Below are 12,000 nucleotides of genomic sequence, written 5' to 3'. Positions count from 1 at the left end.
CCATAACTAGGCATCCTCTAGTCCCCGCCAGCCGAGGGACTACAGAGTCGACACGATAGCATTACTGTATCATCCGAGCCTGTTGTCGCCCAGTAACAACCCAAGGGATGTCACTCAGTATTTTCTGCTCCCGAGTGACTAGAGGAGCTCCAACGAGATAATGTCTCATCTTGGCTTGGGGTCGTGATACACACCCACCCAAAAATCAATTTAACTCATGAAAACCCAGTTTTCAATTTCCAAATGACATGACACAAAATACCCAACAATCCAAATCATCCAAATATAAATAACTCCATCCTCAAATCCATCCGACCCCTAACTCTTTGAACTCAGTCCGGCACAACCAACCAATCATAAATTATTGTTAAAGAAAAAATATATTTAAATCTTAAAGGAAGTTTGAAAAATACTTATAGCGCTATAAAATATTTTTCAAAGGATCACGGAGGTGCAAAAAGATGTGGCAAGGCAACGTAACAGTGCAAACCACACTAAGGCCGTGGGTTTCAAAATACCCACTTTCAAATGAGAACAAACTAAGACTTGGAATTGATAGGGAATGACTTAGAGGTGTTAGTGAAGCTAGTGGAAGTAGTGGTTGGGGCAGCACAAACAGCGATCGAAAGCCAAAAAAGCTAAAATGAAAAGTGAGATGGTTGGGCTTCACCGGTGACGGATCGGGGTTGAGGATGGGTGGGTTAGGTAGGTAGAAGGTTGGTGGTGAAGAGCTGGTGGCCAATGGAGGCATGACAGCGGCATGAAGAGGCTAAGACTGTGTGGTTTGATGGGCTTCGTGGTGGCAAATGGAGGAGAGTTAGGAGCTGAACTTGGTGGAGGATGATGGCCAACGGGAGGGGAAGCTGTGGTGGTGGTGGTGGCACCAAATGGTGGCGCACGGCAGCGCAGTGAACGTAAGCCCACTTGGGCTATACACGACCAGGAGAGAGAAAGAGGGAGAGTGGGGGGTGGTGCCCGACAGGGGTGAGCTCACCGACGTGAGGGGAAGGTGGTGGGGAGGGCGGTGTCAACCGGCGGCACACGGTGGCTGGGCTGGCTAGAGAGAGAGACTCATACAGAGGAATGAGAGGGGGGGCACGCACTAGCTAGGAGGTAGGGGAGGAAGAAAGAAAAAGGAAGAAGAAAAAAAGAAAAGAAGGAAAAAGAGAAAAGAGATAAAGAAAAAAGGAAGGGAAAAGAAATGAGGTCCAGCATTTTCCAACTCAGGGTCTCAAACTGATCTAACGAACATAAATTTTAAGACGATGAATTAAATGAAATAATTTAAACATAATGACTTAATAAAATAAAATAATAAAATCCAACAATAAACTAATTTAAAATAAAGAGTACAATAAAATAAATAAAAGCCAAATAAAAACAATACAACTCAATATTAATAAAATAAAATAGTTAAAGCCCAATAATAAAATAATTCAAGCTAGAGAGTAATTTAAATGTGAAGTAATTATTAATATCAAAAAAACAAATTATTTAAATCTCACAACTTAAAATTATAAAACAATACAACAAAAAACAGATTTAATTTAAAATAAGAGAACCGCTTATTATAATAATTTAGATAATCATTTAGTACAAATACACTTAAATATGGGGTATCACATCTTCCACACCAACTCCCTTGCAAGTTCTTTAGTCAATGGATCTTGGCAAGATCTCACAAAATCAATTGTAATTACTCCATCTATGAATAATTGTCATACATAGCTATGTCTTAATCCGATATGCCAATCCTTTTCATTATATATACGACTATAGGCTTGTGACTATAGCATGACTTTCACAATACAAAGATATTGGTGGCATTGGTTTTGGCCAAATCAAGATCTCTATCATTAAATTTTTTAACCACTCCGCCTCGTTGCTCCAAAAAGCTAATGCTATAAACTCTACTAACATGGTAGAGTTAGTTATGCATATATGTTTATTTGATCCCAGGAGATTATCCCCTCCACCAAGGGTGAATATCCACCCACTGGTTCATTTGTAATCATCATGCCTATCCAATTGGCATACGTATATCCTTCAACAACTGAAGGAAACTCATTGTACTCAATATCATAATTCAAGGTATTTTGTAAATATTTTAAAAGTCTTTGTACATCTATGAATATGACTAGGGTTATTTGTGTATCTACATTCCATTTCAAATGCAATATTTGGTCTAGTACAAGTCATAACATACATTAGACAACCAATAACTCTAGCATATTCAGGTTGATCCACTGCTCTCCCAATATTAGGATACAATTTTAAATTTGTATCGAAAGGTGTAACCATAGGTTTGCAATCAAAGTGATTGAACTTTTTCAATATTTTCCAAATCCTTCATAACAAAATTAGATGAAAAAAATGTCTTAGTACTTTCAATGCTCATATTATCAATACCAAAAATCAACATGTCATCTACATATAAGCATATTATTGCACATTGGTTTCCATTAAACTTGTATTAGACACATTTATCATATTCATATATCCTAAAATCATTTTTCACTACAGCTTTATGAAATTTTTCGTGCCATTGTTTTGGTGCTTGCTTAAGTCCATAAAGTGACTTAACCAATTTATAAAATTTATGTTCTTGACCAGGCAAGACAAACACCTCATGTTGTTCCACATAAATTTCTTCTATTAGTTCACTATTCAAGAATGCAATCAAAGTTGTAATAGTAGCAACCCTAGCAATTGGTGCGTAGGTATCAAAATAATCAAAACCTATTTTCAAGTGTTCTTTCTGATTCCACTATATTATTATTATAAAATAGAATTGCATTGACGATATTTGGAAAATTCAGTGTCCCTAGATTCAATCACAGTATCGATGTCAAACATCAATAGAACTGTTGGGTTCCACAACTAGAAATCTATATCCAACACTATCATATGCATAACCTAAGAAAATGTACTCAATGGTCATTTGTCCTAACTTCTTTACCTTAGGTTCAGGTAGTCTAACTATGGTTTGGCAACCCCAAACTTTTGAAATGACTGAAGTTTGGCTTTCTTCTTCCATAGTTTATAAGGAGAAACTTTAGGTTTCTCGTGAGGTATACTAGTCAATATATAGCATGTTGTAAGAACATCTTCTCCCAATATACTATTATTTAAACCATAATTAGTAAGCATGGCATTAACTATCTCTACTAAATTTCTATTTTTCATTTCTACCACCCTATTTTGTTGTGGAGTTGCACTATCGTAGTCTCATTAATGATGCCTACAGATCCACAATAAGCAAGAAAGTAATTTTCCCCTCTATCGGAGCTAAGACACTTTATTTTGATTTTCTACTTCATTTTTAAATGCTTAAAAATTGTCCAAAACTTAATCTTTTGAATGCTTTAGATAAACATAGCAATATCTAGAGAAGTCATAAATGAAAGTTGCAAAATAATTTTAGCTCTTCTAGTAGGAGTCCGATGGATGGCACATACATCACTATGTATTCCTTGCGATAAAGATGAAGTACTCCAAAAAATGCTTTTCTTGATTTTTGTTTGCATGAATATTTTACATTTGTCTATCATTTCTTTAGCATATATAGGAATTATATTTAAACTAATCATGTCATCGAGTCTCCTTTCATTAATATGTCCTAAACAACAATGCCATAAAGAACATGAATTAAGCATGTAAGCAAAAACATTAACTTTATTATTAATATTGAATTTGAACACACTCTTTGTAATATCCAGGTCAAGCACCAAGCCCAGGCCAAGTCCGCGTAGTATTAAATATCTTATAGGTTAGTAAGTATGCACAAATACTAGAGATTTAATGAGTAAATTTAGAATAGGTTACGAGACCAAATTTTTATTTTGGTGAAATACGAATATTTGGAAACAAATTATCTAAAACCTCAACCGGCATTTTTTAGAATAATTTTGGAAAAGCCCCCGGGCTACAATTCTCTAGATTAACTGGAAATTGTTTTTTGAGCCGGCCATATGTTCAAAAGTTATTTTTACGACCCGTTAAAGTTTAGTAAATTATTTTTCAATTGGTATTAATGGGCAAAATAGTTTTTAGGAAGCCAAGGGCAAAAAACCCATGCATGTCGCCCAAGGCTCAAGCGCAATGGTGATTTGTTTTTAATCCAATGTAAAAAGCATGCACATAAAATGTCCCCTTTCACTAGGGTTTTCATCTACTGAAAAATATACACATCAACGCACGTAGTCAGGTACAAGTCTCATGCACCTTCATCTTCTCCCTCTAGAGCCTAGGGCTGCCGCCATGCACACACTTTCTCCACACAAGAGTATCTTTCCAAGCCTTTCCCTCCATGGAACCTCCCCAAGTCCCCACAATGCACATCCAGGAAACAACCAATTGCAATGACAACCACTTCCTACAACCCCGTTTAAGCAACCTCAAAACATGAACAGTATGCTTAAAATAGAGCCACTACAACAGCCATGTTCAGTACCCATGCACGTCCCCTAAACATCCCCTGTTTCAAGCACTAAAAATAAAGCAGCAAGACTTGCTCAAGTCCTCCATTGAGCTCCGCTCCATTGGCCTCTCACTCTCCCCATAACCACTCATCCCACGAAAAGTCCACACAACCGCAAGCACGACTGCCCACCACCCTTATGCACTGTCATCAACAACGGACAATGCTAGAGAGTAAGATTTAACTATCAGACTGAAGCCTTTGCTAAAACATTTGTTAGTTTTTGCCGCAAGGGCATGTGGTCAGAAAAACTCTAGTCGTAGTGGAAAATACTCTTTGCCCACTAAATCTATCCGTGGGAGACTAGTGACTTAAAGTTTGTGACATTAAGTGTTTTTTCCCATTAATTCGTGAACTGGTGGGAAATTGTGATATTATTCCACCAAATAGATAGTGAAGATAGCCAACAAATTTCATGGCAAAAGGTTACTCAAATTAGATTGGTTAGTGAGAAATACAATATTTTATGACGAAATGTGCTGGTGGGTATTAATATTACCCACTGGAGCATTTGGTGGAAAAAAATGTTTTCTGGCAAAAAAAAAACTGTATTTGCCACGAGACATATTTGCAGCAAATAGTAAAAGAATTCAGAAAATAAAAATAATTGTAAAAATAAAAATAATAATATTGTTTCACACCTACTAATCAACATTCAACTAAATTACTAAATATCACAACACAAAGATGTATGCAGTTCACAAGAGGGGAAAGAAAGTGAGAAAGAAATACAAAAGAATAAAAATACAATTGTATTGGCAAAACTCATCTAATTGCTCTTTTGATCTCGAATGTATACTTGAGTTCCAAACGACATCTCTTGTCATCATCTTCAAGAAAAAAAATGGCACCTTAGTTCCAAGATAGAGGGGTGAGGTCGCCAGCTGATGGGGAAGAGAATGGGAGCAACGGGGACATAAATGGGCGGCGCAACAACCCACAACTCGAATGGGTTTCGCACGGCCAACAGGGAGGAGAGAGAGAGAGAGAGAGAGAGAGAGAGAGAGAGAGAGAGAGAGAGAGAGAGAGAGAGAGAGAGAGCGTGGAGAAGTGAGGTTGGGGTAGGGGAGATTGCCGAAGTGTGGGGGAGCTGGTGGGCTGGGCGGTGTCGCCGGACAGCGGCGCACGACATGACTGGGTGGAGGACAGAAGATCGGAACCTGGGTTGCGCACAGGTTGGGGGAGAAATAAGGAGGAGAAAAAGAAAAAGAAATAAGGAAAAAGAAAGAAGAAAGAAAAAAGGAAAAAGAAAAGGAGGGAAAAGAAAAAAAAAATGAAGGGAAAGAAGGAAAGTGTAATCTTTTTAATTTGGGTTTCAAAATGGATCCAACGAAAAAGATTTTACAATAGAAAAATTTAAATAATATAATTTAAATATAGTGATTTAATAAAATAAAATAATGAAATTCATTAAATACAAAACAATAATTAATAACAAGAAATTACATAAAATAATTTTCACAACTAAAAAAATCATTTTATAAAAATCTAGCGAGAAATCCGATAAATTTAAAACAAAAAAATTAATATTTTAAATCAATTAAAATAATATTCATGGAAATTACTTATCTAGTAGTGGGCAAAAATAATAAGCCACAATGATGAAGATACAAATTAAATAGTTTTTTGCGGTGACTTTAATCCGTGGTAAAAAGACAATTTAACTCGTCACAATAACTATTTTCCCACTAAAGGTCCATATGTTGCCCATGTTTATTATCCAGGAAACAAGTTGGTAACAAAAACTTCAGACGTGGTAGGGAAAAATCTTTTGTTACCAAACATTATCGACTAGGACAATTTTATGGGAAAATGCCTATGTTTATTTTCTCTAAACATTCTAGTGGCAAAAGACCACTTTTTCCCACGACAACTAGCCGCAGAAAAAGAACTCATGGCAAAAGCCACTATATGTTATAGTGGGCCTCTCATTGGGTGTTGCACCTCGTTGTCACCTCCATGCTTCACCGTTGACCTTGGTCAACCACTACCCATTGTCAGTTCTGCATGCGCCAAACCCCCCCCCCCCCCCCCCCCCCCCCCCCGCGCCCCCCATGCATTGCATGATGTGTAACTCTCTATCTCTCTCTCTCTCCTTCTCTCTCACACATTGGAAAGGATATTTTTTGCCGAAAACCACAATGATTAACCACGTCGCATGGCTGCCAATGACCCACATCGAATAACCACTCTCCTGTAAGCCTATCTTCTTCACTTCATTTTGTTAAAACACCTGTATAGTTAAGCCCTTTAGTGACTAAATTACATGTATGCCCCTGTACATTAAATGGCGAGTGACGACATTTTACAGATTCAAGAATGTTATACACTAGAGAAATATAGATTTTTAATATCTCGGGTGTTAATTACAAAAGCTACGTGTTGACTATTTTACATAAATATAGATTTTACAGTTTCAAGTGTGTGTTCAATGAAAATTTTACAAAAGCTACGTGTTGACTATTTTATAGCTGATGATTGATGCTACTTTAGCACCATTGTAAGAAAATTTAAAGAAGTTAAAAAATACGGGTAAGCGGGGTTTTTATGCTAGATTTTGAAAAATATGCATGTTTTGTTGAAATTTTTTTTTGAAACAACCTCAGTTATTTGTTCTGCATTACTCATGAAATCTGTATGAAAGATAAAAGTAATTTTGTCATGACTTGTGTAAGCATGAGCAAATTTTCTCATTCTGTTTCTAAACTATGCAAAAAAAGCGAATATGAAATTTGAGAATTTGTGCATTTGATGCGAAGATATTTTGAATCTGTTTATGAATATGTGAAATGATCTGAATTCTTCAGTACTTTGTTTTGACATGATGTGGCATCTGAAAATCTTTGGTATGTCTTTCTGATTTTGTATTTGTATCTGATTCTATTATGTTCCTGATCTGTTTTGTTAAATCCCAGCCATGCGTGATAATAATGGTATACGGCCCAATCATGAGTGGTAATAGTGGTATATGGCCTAGTCATGGGTGATAATAGTATCATATGGCCCAACCACGAGTGATAATAGTGTCGTACGGCCTATCCATAGGTGATAATAGTGGTATACGGTCTCAACACGTATATAATAGTGGCTTATAACCCTACCACGGGGGTTAAATATGGTATACAGCCCAACCATGGGTATAATAATGGTATACAGCCCTGTCACAGGTATAATGGTGGTTTACAACCCTACCATAGGGGTTAAACATGGTTTTCGTATTGATGTGATGCTATGATATGATATGAAAATAATATCTCAGATTATGATATGCCAAAGGATATTTTTTATTAAGAATATTTCTGAAAATTTTGCTCTAGTATCTTTGATTAAATGTTTTGATTCTGCATTTGAAAGAAAATATTCTGATTCTATATTTTGAAAGTAAATTTTTTTGTTCTACATTCTGAACTCTGTAAATGCTAATTTTTGTATAGTTGTATATGTTCTCTACTTACTAAGTTGTTGATAGCTCACCCCTTATCTCCACATTATTTTTTAAATAATTTAAATATTTTAGCTGATGATCAAGATCATGGAGCATATGTGAGATGATTTAAGCATGGTGGATTAAATATAGAAGGTTTCTATGAGTATGGGAGGATTCTATTAAGTAACTTTTTTCGTATTATGATGACTTGGTATTTTAGTAGGTTGATTATATTGAGATGGTTGGTTTGAAATAACAATTTTTATGTTGTATTGAGAATTTGGAGTCTATAAATATATTGTTAGAATGTGAGTTTAAGTGACAATGAGTAACTCTTCAACCCATTTGGGACCGAGGCATTATAATTGGTATCAGAGACGTTACAATTGGTTTTAGAGCCATGTTTGATTTTCTGCGGACTATAATAAGGAGTTTGATGAAACTTAAGGTTTGAGATTTTGCAGGCTCCCTAATATGATTTTGATTATATTAGGGTTTTAGATTTTGTAGATGTGAATAACTGAATTCATGGCATTAGAGGTATTTTAGATTCTATAGGCTCATTCTGTTGACTTTCCAAAATGATTTTTATAAGATTTAAGGTTTAGATTTTGAATGTGTACGTATGCTTGATTGAAAGCCATGTTTGAGGCTCTGTGGACTTTAGTCTATGAGGTTTTGGATTTCTACGGACTTTAGAAACTAATTTCCAGATTTGAGAGATGATTTGGAGGAGGCTTAAGGTTTTTGATTTTGCAAACTTTATGGGTTGAGTTTAAGAAAAAAATGAAGTCCAAGACTGTCTAGATTATAAGAAATTATATGGACGCCTTTGTGCTCTAAAGATAAGATCTTTAGGGGAGCCATTACTCATATATTCGTAAAGCAGAAGCCTTCTAGACTCCTCAGCACAGTAACCTAGCAAACGTACTAAGTTCTTATAGTGGGTTCTCCCAATTGCTCGCATTTCTACTTTGAACTCCCTTTCACCTTCTTCAATTAGATTCTCCAGTCTCTTTACTGCAACAAGTCTTTTACCTTTGTATAGAGCCCCTTTGTAAACTGCACCAAATACTCTTCTTTGAAACCATCTGTTGCTCTTTTGAGCTCATTATATGAAAATAATCTTACGGTGACCTCCTCCGTCAGCCCCAAGTTTCCATTCTCTAACAGCCTTTTGTACCTTAAAAGTCTACTTTTAAAAATGAAAGGCCAGAGATTGCAAGGGCAACGCCTGAGAATACAGTAAAAGAAAAGGTTACAAGAAAAATCTTCGTCATTATTGTCTTTTTGAGTGTGACAATGAGTTTCTTGTTTGGGATACTAACAGTTTCATTGATGCTTCTCAATACCATTTTTCAAGAATGCCTTGAGCCCCTTTTTTGTAATATCTCTTCTTACATATCTCAGTGGAAGAGCTTGTTTCCTACAAGACTCACCGTCAAAGAGTGCCGCCCCATTGTTGCAATCTTCCAAACAAAACGGGCGACATTCTTCCTCTGACATCGATGCCCAAACATAAGGAAGATCTCGATCTCCACATCATGTTATCCATGGTCATGATGCTGTAAAAGTCTGAATGATCTTTTCCACCTCTACAACCTGCTTCCGAGAAGTTTCTCTGGTAGCCAAGAGATTTGTCATTCAAGTCTACTAAATTGGTCCCAGGAAGACAAACACAATACGGTTTGTAGTCATTTAATGTGCAATAGCTGTTGACACTGCAGAAACCTTTCACTGCACATTGGTCCTTCTTCAGCACTCCCCATAACAGGGATGTGTTAATGAAGTTGCCACTTTCATCATAGAGGTAAGAATAAAGCTAGAAAATTCCATTGATATCAAGGGTTGCACGGTAAATGGTATTACTATTGCTGCTATGTCTATCGTTGCTATCTGGATATAATATTACTTGTGAACGATTGCGGTTGATGATAAGCATCTGAATATAATCTTCATCTTTATTATTGACACTTCAACAGCTTTTGCTGCATTCTTTTCCCCGGCAAAGGTTCACTTCCATTTGTGGTCTTCGCATTGAGTAGTTGTATCCCCGTTAAGTGAACAACTTTTGCAGTGAATTTTGGTTGCGGGAAAAAAAACGATGCAAATTGGAGCCTAAAAAGTGACCATTTTGTGAATCGCAATTAGTAGCATTTATTTGAGGCGAGGTAGGATAGCCACAATATTTTGTTTCACGTTGAATCCATTAAAACCATGGTTAAACGTTTATTGCTACGTTGTTTATTGCAGCACATTAAATTTGCCATAAGAGAGTAGCGAAAACACTGACAGCTCTGCTTTGTCCGCGAGGGCCACTTTGTTGCAGCAGTTGCCTCTTCGCCGTTAAAGCCAAATGGAGGTGGGTTACGCACAATTTCTTGTAGTGTCGACCACAAAATCGCCGTTATAACTCTTTTTGTGTATAATGGGTCCATTTTGACGGACCCTATATTCGCATTTTGGCCTAATTTTGCTTGGGTGCCCCGATACTCTCTCCCTTGGTTGAACAAATTGTTGCCGCCATTGCTATCACCGCAATCCTGCTGCTGTGCCGTAGGCCTTGTCGCCAGTAAGCTCCTCTTCTGTATGTGAAAATTTCACCATCGACTACTTACCTCTCTCTAGATCTATAAATCTCACGAAGGCCCTCTCTCTCTCCCTCTCTCTCTCACTAATTAGTGCTGCCCTAGCCTCTCTCTGGGCCAGCTCCCTTTGTGAAATTTTGACACCATGTTGCACTACCAGCTGAGCATTTCAGAGTGCCGGCCACCTCCTACTGTAAGCTCTATCCTTCAACTAGAATAGTAGTCTGTCGGGTAAATATAAGCATATATATAAGCTGTCCATATATAGGAGACAACCGAATTCTTGCATCTGTCAAATTAGACTACAATACCAGAGTAGAGCTTATTAATTCTCTAGGAAATTAGACTATAGGTATAGACCGAATGGTTCCATCTCATTTGCTGTCCAATATATATATATATATATATATATATATATATATTTATAGGCAATTTGTTGTCCAATATGTACCTATAGTCTAATTTCGTAGAGAATTTAAAAAAAATTTAGAATTACCATACATGTCTTACTTTAGAAACAAAGGATTTAAAGCAATTCCATAAACTTTTGCTTTGTGTATGTTTGATTCCCATCTATATTATATATATTGAAGGGCACTTACATGATTTATGGTTTCGATAAAAGGATTATAAAAGAATAATGTGCATAGCAGTTTCTCACTTGTGATTATCATTGGCCAATTAATGAGCAACTGATTTCTTTTCACTGTTAAGCATTTTGGCAAATTTACTAAAGTTGAATGGCCTAACATAAAGATGAAAAGAGAGATGACTTCCTTGGGTTTGGTTATAAAGCTTTCTTAGGCTACATAATGCAGCTTTTAATATAGATATTTCTACTCTCTAGAGCCTCGAGGTGTTCAATCCTTGTGCCATGCTAAAGTTGGAATTATGTTATAATCAGCTTTCCATCTGCTCTTTCTATTCTATTGTTTTCCATGAAAAATCGTTAATTTGTTGTTTGCAACTTTTCCCACCAAGCACTAAGGTATAATTTCCATTCAAAATTATACAAAAATTAATATTCTAAAATAGAGAACATGTCCTGGAATGCAGTTGTGTATACCTTGCTGATTTATTTCATTTTTTCAAGGCTTCATCCAAGACTAGAACATACATTATATTATATCTTATGAGCTTATAATTATATAATACTCAACAGTATGTAAATGTGCATGTGTGTATCTATAAACTGTAATGCATTGCATGGAGTACTGCAATGAGCATTATGTTTTGTATATAGATTCAATTGACTTGGTTAGTAACACAGTTCATTATCCCACCACTTGAGGGCACAGATCTAGCAGACCAAGGTAATCCCATATGCTTTTTGTTTTGTATGGAGAGTCGGAGCCTCCTTTCCCCTCCTGTATGCCTGATATTTCCCCATTTTTTGTCGTATATTCCTATATCTGGCTCTTATTTTAAACTTTTTCCCATTATTTCTTGTTTGGCTACCGAGAAAACTAGGAAAAATCTATGACAACACTCTGTTTTGAACTTTA

At 36.3% G+C, this 12,000-nt stretch overlaps 1 long non-coding RNA gene across 1 annotated transcript; it reads left to right on the top strand.

Moving 5' to 3' along the window:
* The first annotated feature begins 10,379 nt into the window (after positions 1-10,379).
* On the top strand, positions 10,380-12,000 carry LOC122303427. Its single transcript, XR_006240671.1, has 2 exons — positions 10,380-10,688; positions 11,739-12,000. It is a non-coding gene; the product is annotated as an uncharacterized LOC122303427 (long non-coding RNA).

The sequence above is a fragment of the Carya illinoinensis genome, chromosome 3 (genome assembly GCF_018687715.1).
Source record: "Carya illinoinensis cultivar Pawnee chromosome 3, C.illinoinensisPawnee_v1, whole genome shotgun sequence".
In the NCBI taxonomy this organism is placed as follows: Eukaryota; Viridiplantae; Streptophyta; class Magnoliopsida; order Fagales; family Juglandaceae; genus Carya; species Carya illinoinensis.
Note: the sequence above shows the minus strand (reverse complement) of the source record. Positions and strands in the feature narration are given on the sequence as shown.